An 8310-nucleotide genomic window follows, 5' to 3' on the forward strand; every position below is an offset into this window, starting at 1 on the left:
TTATAAGAGGTTGGCTTGATAGTAAAACTGATTTACTATGTCACAAAATGATGCATGTCTAACAAGTGTGTCGCCAACATGAAATGTTTGGAAAGCTCTGTTCTGGGCAATCATAGGGCCTTCCACATAGCCCTATATCCCAGAATATCAAGGCAGAAAATCCCTCAATATCTGCTTTGAACTGGGTTATCTGAGTCCACACTCAGATAATGTGGGATCTTTTGCCTTGATATTCTGGGATATAGGGCTGTGTGGAAGGACCCAGAGTGAAGGATGTATGTGCCATAGTATCCTGGAATCATAGAATCATGGAGTTGGAAGAGACCTTGTGGGCCATGCAGTACAACCCTCTGCCAAGAAGCAGGAAAATCCCATTCAAAGGACCCCAGACAGATAGCAATGATGGGTTTCAAAGTCCAAGAACACCTGAGACAAAGGACCAATGCATTGAGAGGTTTTAGTATTTGTTTTTGTAGTGTTCAGTTAAAAATCAAAATGTCTAAGGCCCCTTCTACACAGCTGTATAAAATCCAGATTATTTGCTTTGAACGGGATTACCGTATATACTCCAGTATAAGCCGACCCAAATATAAGCCGAGGCACCTAATTTTACCATAAAAACTGGGAAAACTTATTGACTCGAGTATAAGCTGAGGGTGGGAAATGCAGCAGCTACTGGTAAATTTCAAAAATAAAATTAGATACCAATAAAATTACATTAATTGAGGCATCAGTGGGTTAAATGTTTTGAATATTTACTGTATTTCAAAGAAAAATAGTAAACTAACTCTATAAGTGGAAAAGCAACAATAACTTTATAATCATCATCATCATCATCAACAACAGCTTCATTTGTACCCTGCCTTATCTATTTCCCCCTGGGGAACTCAGGTCAGCTTCCAACATAGTAACAGGCAAACATATAATGCCTACATAAATAATGCAGAGCTAGATATAGATCTATCATTATATATATACTAATTTCACATGTGTATTTCCCCCTGAAACCTTTGCAAACCCTCTATATGCATTTTCCTCCTGCAGTATTTCCCTAAAAACAACTTCGTCCTCTCTTCTCCTGCCCTTTCCCACCTCTTTTCTTTCTCCCTTTTTCAAACTCTAAAAGTAGCCAGAAAAGGCTTTTTAAAACTTCTCTCCCCCTCCCAAAAAAACCCACCTCATTTTTGTTTCCTTAGGAATAAAAAGAAATACACACCTTCTGTTGCTCTCTTTTCCCTCCCTCCCTCCCTCCCTCCCTCCCTCCCTCCCTTTGTACTCAAATGTTCTTGCAATAATAGTAGTAGTAGTAGTAGCAGCAGCAGTAATAATAATAATAATAATAATAATAATAATAATAATAATAATAGTAATGAATCATGCAAATTTGCAAGAATATCTTTTTTTTCTTCCCCTTCTGCCCATGCAATCTGGCTTGCAAGGGTTTCTCTCACATGCTCCTTTCGCTTTTGAAAACATTTGCTTCTTGTCTCTCTCTCTCTCTCTCTCTCTCTCTCAAAAAAAATAAGATAACCAGCCTGGGAGGAGAAGCAGAGGAGAGGGGTTTTGGAAAAGAAAACATACTGTGGCCTCCAGGCTCCCTGCTGGCTTGACCTTGACCCGAATATAAGCCGGGGGAGGCTTTTTCAGCTCATAAATAAGTGCTGAAAAACTCAATTTATCTTCGAAGGGGCCCTACACTGCCATATAAAATCTAGATTATCTGCTTTGAACTGGATTATATGGCAGTGTCGACTCAGATAATCCAGTTCAAAACAGATAATGTGGATTCTGACTTGATATTTTGGATTATATAGCAGTATAGAAGGGACCTAAATGACATTTTTATTGTCCTGGATTTTTTTCTATCACCATTCCCAACCTTGAGTGAGTTTTTGTGCAATTCTGAGATGTATCAGAACAAAAACAATTCTTTTTTTCTCCCTTAAAAATCTTAAGGTTTATTGGGGAGGGGGAAGTAAAATGGTAGTTTTGCACCATCACTCTTAATGTTTTTTTAAAAACAAAGAATGAAGAGAATTTCTTATTTGAACCATAGATAAAGGTAAAGGTTTCCCCTGACGTTTAGTCCAGTCGTGACCGACTCTGGGGGTTGGTGCTCATTTCCATTTCTAAGCCGAAGAGCCGGCGTTGTCCATAGACATCTCCAGGTCATGTGACCGGCATGACTGCATGGAGCGCCGTTACCTTCCCGCTTGAGCGGTACCTATTGATCTACTCACATTTGCATGTTTTCGAACTGCTAGGTTGGCAGGAGCTGGGCCTAACAGCAGATGCTCATTCCGCTCCGGGGATTTGAACCTGGGACCTTTTGGTCTGCAAGTTCAGCAGCTCAGCGCTTTAACATGCTGTGCCATCAGGGGCCCCATAGGACTGAACCATAGGACTCAACAAATCACATAACACATTTTTGGAAGAGCCCTAGTTCTGGTCCAAGAAATAGCTATAAAGCAGTGGTTCTCAAGCGGTGGGTCCCTAGATGTTTTGGCCTTCAACTCCCAGTAATCGTAACATCTGGTAAACTGGCTGGAATTTCTGGGAGTTGTAGGCCAAAACACCTGGAGACTCACAGGTTGAGAACCACTGCTATAAAAGAATGAAGGAAGTGAATGCAGAGGTGGCAACAACCAGCAAAAGAAAAGGAATTGTTTCACTAGAACCCATGCTTCTTTTGATCAATGTGGAAGAGCACTGGGAGGGATGCAAATTGTTCATCCCACTCTAGAACGCTCTATCCCTGCCCTCTATAGCTCATGTTCCTTCAGCTCATTTCTGTGAAGAACACACAGTTCCGCTTTGTGTTCTTCACACATAGCTTTGGCCCAGTCCGTCTTTCTTCTTGCAAAGTCATCTTCAGAGTTCTGGGCCCTGCCCCACTGGATTTGACCACTTTGGTCTCCGGACAACTCTCCATCTGTCCTTGCATAATATGAAGCAGATGCAAAAAATTGGTGAGGATGTCACCAACCTTCTCAATTGTCCCTCCTGTCCTCTGAAGCTATTCCAGACATCTATCATTCTCAACTCCTGCTTGCCTCAGTTATTGTGGTCTAGTGGATTGTGCTGAGTCTTGGAGCAGCCGTGGCAAAGGACCCTTTGGGTGTTTCCCCCCCCCCCCTTGTAAACTCTCCCCGTAGACTTTCCACCTGTTAAAAGGTCACCTTTTCTCCTTCTTGGTATCTGCTTATACACTTCAATGCCAGGTCTTAGAGAGAAGGCATATGAGCAAGCACTGCACTGACAATATGCTTTTATGGGGAAGGACCATGCCATAATGCTTCCAGCAGCAGATTTTGGATTTAGAGAAAGGATAGCAAGTTGTTAGCTACTTAACTGTTAGTAAGTTGTTACTGCCAGAAGAAGAGAGGTATAGAATTTTCTGCATTTGGTGTCCAAATATTTTGTTCTCTGGTATTATGGATTTTGACTTTGAAGGTGGGGGCCGGCTGTGGCACAGCTGGTTAGTAGCCAGCTGCAATAAATCACTACTGACCGAGAAGTCATGAGTTCGAAACCAGACCGGGTTGGATTAAGCCCTCGACCATTAATAGCCTAACTTACTGTTGACCTATGCAGCTTGAAAGACAGTTGCATCTGTCGAGTAGAAAATTTAGGTACCGCTTTATGTGGGCGGGCTAATTTAGCTAATCTAAGACACCATAAAACTTTCCAGCAGCGTGCGGAAGAATGAGGAAGTACTCTATCAAGGACTCGGTGTCACAAGTGGACGGTGAAGTGGCAGCTTTCCTTGTGGTTGGAATTGAGCCAACCCTCATGAAGCTGGAAAATGTTACATTGCCTCTGTCTATATATGTCGTATGTCTAATGGCATTGAATGTTTGCCATGTATATGTGCATTGTGATCCGCCCTGAGTCCCCTTTGGTGTGAAAAGGGCAGAATATAAATACTGTAAATAAATAAATAAATAAATTTGTTTATGTTAGGGAGCAGAATATCTTGGGCAGCCATGGATTGGACCGAGAAGGGCAGGTTCTTATCTCAGCAAAGAGGCTGGTGGCAGGTGAAGGATGCCAAGCACTGTTGCCAATTGTTGCAAGAAACAGCGGTGAAAGTAAATATGGAAGGTAAATATGGAGATCTCTGGAGTTTCCACAGTTGCCCAAAGAGACTGAGGCTGAATCTACATTGCCATGTAATGTAGTTTGAATCTGTATTACATAATCAGTGTAGACCCATATAATGCATTTTAATTGTTGAACTGCATCATATGGATCTACACTGCCCATATCATACAAATTCAAACTGCACTACTTTGTCCAGATTCACCTTACTGTCTGTTTCCATTGCTCTAGGCTCTTTGTCCTTCAGCTTTCCTGTGTCCAAGAGGCAGCTGACTGCTGTGTGAGATTTTAATTCCAGTCAAATTGAGTCACTAACAAGAACTGTCTCAGGCCTGGCACAAGCACATGGCATTTTTGCTCTGCCCAGGAGGGAGAGGGACATTGTTTATCTCTCCTATCTGCATTAATTCCCCCTTTAAAAATATTTAATTGGCCTCTCCTAACCCATGCGTTGCCTCTAGTGTACATGTGTATAAAGTGCATGCACATTGACACTAAAGCCACATGGAATGTCCAGCAAGCCCTTTCACATGCTTCAGCTGCTGAGGTATATTTTGAGCTGTTGAGTGACATACGCTAGGACAATTCTGTGCCCCCTTCTTTAGTACAGAGCTGGAAATCATGTGGCCTTTCAAGTCTTCTTGATCTGCAATTCCTATCAATACTAGTCAGCATTGCCAATGTGGGGAATGCTGTGATTTGCAGCCAACTGCATCTAGAGGACCATATTATTCTTACTCCTCTTCTAGTATTGTGTTGGTATGTATGTGCCTTCAACTTGCCTGTCGACATAGTGACTTTGTGAATCTGATAGGTTTTCAAGGAATACTCAGTGGTAGTTTTGCCAGTTTCTTCCCCTGAAACATAGCCTACAGCACCTGGTTTTCATTGGCAGTCTTCTAGTATTATCTTTAATTTTTGCCCTAATTTTGTCACTAGGTGCCAATGACTGCATTTAGCTTCTTACCATGTTTCTGGTGCGACATCTCTGTAAGCATTGTGGGAAATTTAAATGATTGTGACTGGCGCCACTGATGTACATCCTCCTGATACTGCCAGTTGTCAGAGCCCACCAAGGTAGGAAACGGTTCCACAGAGACTATTGCCTCAGGCTCCTTCAAAACCTGCCAACAGCCTGAGAATTTCTCTCCTTTTCACAGACATGGTCTACAAAATGTTCAGTTCTCTGTTAAGCCAGTTAAGTCTGTAGTGGGGAAAGTATGGCCCGTCAGATCTTCTTGGCATGTATTTCTCGTCTAGGGTTGCTAGATGTCATAGTCTAGACAGGAATGTCAGAATGTGGACATTATTCTACAGTCCTTTAGGCAAATCTCACAGTGTGATCACTCTCTTAAAACTATATGTCTATGTACATGTATATCTGTATCTATCTATTCCTAATTTTATTAGATGTAGTATATTTTTATTTGTTTTGAATACTCTGGCCAACTGCACTTAGCGCTTATTGTATTCTGTTCAATGACATCACACTTTCCACATTGGATGTGTGACATCACTAGATTTACCCTGTAACCTCCAAAGGAATCATTATGAAGTCTCAAGTGTTGGTCTTCAAATCGCAGAGCCTAGAACTGTCTTGATGAAGCAAACCTACTCCCATCATCTCCCACCACTAGCTATACTGTCTGTGATGATAGGAGTTGGAGTCCAGCAACCTCTGGAAAGCTATCCTTTGCCTACCGTGATGTACATGCATCTCGAGTGAAAGATTACTTTATCAGAACATAGCAGACCTTGACAGCTAGTGGGTTACAGCACTGTCGTTGAGCCTGTTTTGATTCAACCTGATTTGGGATCAGCCATTTCAATTTTCCTCCCAGTGTCCCTCTGGGATGCAGTGGAAAATTTTGTTCACATGATGTCTTTTTAGAATTCTTGGTTCAGAAATTTGTGAAGTTGATTCTAAGTAGGTATACAGACGGGATGCAACATAAAATGTAATCACAATGTATTGTGATACTGTGCATTGTTCTGTTTTCCTTTAATTGATTTATATGTCCCTTGAAAAAAAGCACACTTTTGTCTATATTTTACCAGGAGAATAAATTTACTAATAAATACATCTGAAGCAACTTGAGATAAGTCTTTTATTTTTTCATGGGAATTTTAAATGGCATCCCACAGTGAATGTCTGGGGCCCATTTTAATTCCTACAATGCTTCAGAGGAATGGCAGCCAGCATTGGGTAGTGGTTTGAACGTTAGACTACAAATCTGGAGACTAGGTTCAATGTCCTACTCGGTCATGGAAACATTGGGTGATTTTGGGCCAGTTACACACTTTCAGACCCAGAAAACCTATGATAGGTTCGCCTTTGGGTCACCATAAATCAGAAACAACTTGAAGGCAATCAACAATAACAACTCAGAGGAATACTGCACTGAGACCATTATAGAAAATTAATTATAATTTTTTCTCCAGTCTACTCAGCACTGATCAGAACATTGCTGCCTTTTCCCTGTAGCCCATGGAAGGGCACCATCACTGGGTACTCTCATGAAGGCCGTGGGGGTGTTTTGAAGCAGAACTTCTCAATCCAAGAGCTGGCCCTGGCCCTAGATTTAGCATAACTGTCGCACCCCAAGGCTGCGTGGACACCTTGAAAACTACACTGGAGCCCAGAATATAAGCAATCAAGCTGTTTATTGGAGAATATAAGTAAGCACAAGCAAATAAAGTTCAAAGTCAATAGGGTGGATGAACCACCAAGCAATGAACTTATCTGTCCTTAACAGAAGTCCAAGAATGTCTCTCACGATTATAGTCCAAACTGGAACTGTACTTAGTCCCACAAGAAGTATCAGGAGTAGTCCACATAAAGTTCACTTCCTAAGCCCAAAACAACAGGAAGCCACAAGAAACAAGAACCAAACTCATGTTAATCCAAGAAAACTGTAATCCACATGACAAGGAATCAGGAAGGCTCAACTGGAAACAAGGTACAGCAAGGCAGGGAATAATTATAATCCACAAGGCAGAATCTTGGCTTGAAAGTCACGGATGCAGGAACACAAAGACAGACATCTTTCTCACTTGAATTGCAAAGTTGACACCTCTGCAGTGCAGAGAAAGCAAGAAGTGTTTAAGGAGATTTCAAGGCTATGGTTCCTAAGGAGAGCCATCCTTCTCATGGGAAAGCTGATCAGTAGCGTGTCTCTGAACCAGACGTTGACTCCTTCGCACACATTCCCTTTGGCTCCGTTCCTGGGTAAACATCTCCCTTCTGTCAAAATCATCCTCCTCCTCCGGGCTGCTAGCCCATCTGGCCTTTGCTTACTTGGCCTTGACTGAGCACAGGAATGCTTATCTCTGGTTTCAGAATCCTCTGCTGAAACCAATTCAGGAAAAGGTAGCTGCATTTCAAGCATTTTAGACCTAGAATCAATGTCTTGAATGGGGCCAAAGTGTGGCTCCAGCTCAGGCTGAGCTACAATAATGTTTACCATTTCATAGATTCAAATAAGGCCATTCTTGGAACACCCTAATTCTCCTATCATGGATCATTGCCTGACTTCTATGCTACTCTTAGGCAATGTTGAAACCTTTATTATGTATGCTGCACATGTCAGTTTACTTTGCAATAACCTTGTCTACCATTGATTTTCGAAGGTAAGAGAATGCGGACCCTTTTACTTAAAAACATTTTTATGTATTCACAATACATTTTCACAATGCATTTCTGCAGCTGGAGTCTCTGTAATGTTTTATGTTTCATAATGCTTTAATGTTCATGAGTATATATTCATAATTACATCTGTTTCGTGAGATAGGATTGATTTTACTTTTAAAAGTTGGTCTTTGGCTTGTCCTTATTATTTGCTTTTTCTTCAGAAAAGTAAGCCCTAATTTCAGATCCATAATTAGGTTCAGCATTCATGGATTTTAGTATTCATGAATTTGCTTGATTTGATTTGTCAATGGTGCTCCTCTACACCATTTTTAACAGGGACTTGGATAATATTGGTGTTATGGGAAGGAAATCAAACCAGCAAAGCGGATGGGTCAGGCCACACGTACAGTGTTCCCTCGCTACTTTGTGGTTCGCTTATCACGGACTCGTTCTTTTGTGGAGAAATTATTTATTTATTTATTTGCCCCATTGCTGCTTCTCAGGGCTGCCCCCTTGCTTTGTGCCTGGCATGTTCCTCTGGCTGCCTCTGCTCTTGCAGCCAGGGAAAAAAGAATGCC

The sequence above is a fragment of the Anolis carolinensis genome, chromosome 3 (genome assembly GCF_035594765.1).
Source record: "Anolis carolinensis isolate JA03-04 chromosome 3, rAnoCar3.1.pri, whole genome shotgun sequence".
Taxonomy (NCBI): Eukaryota; Metazoa; Chordata; class Lepidosauria; order Squamata; family Dactyloidae; genus Anolis; species Anolis carolinensis.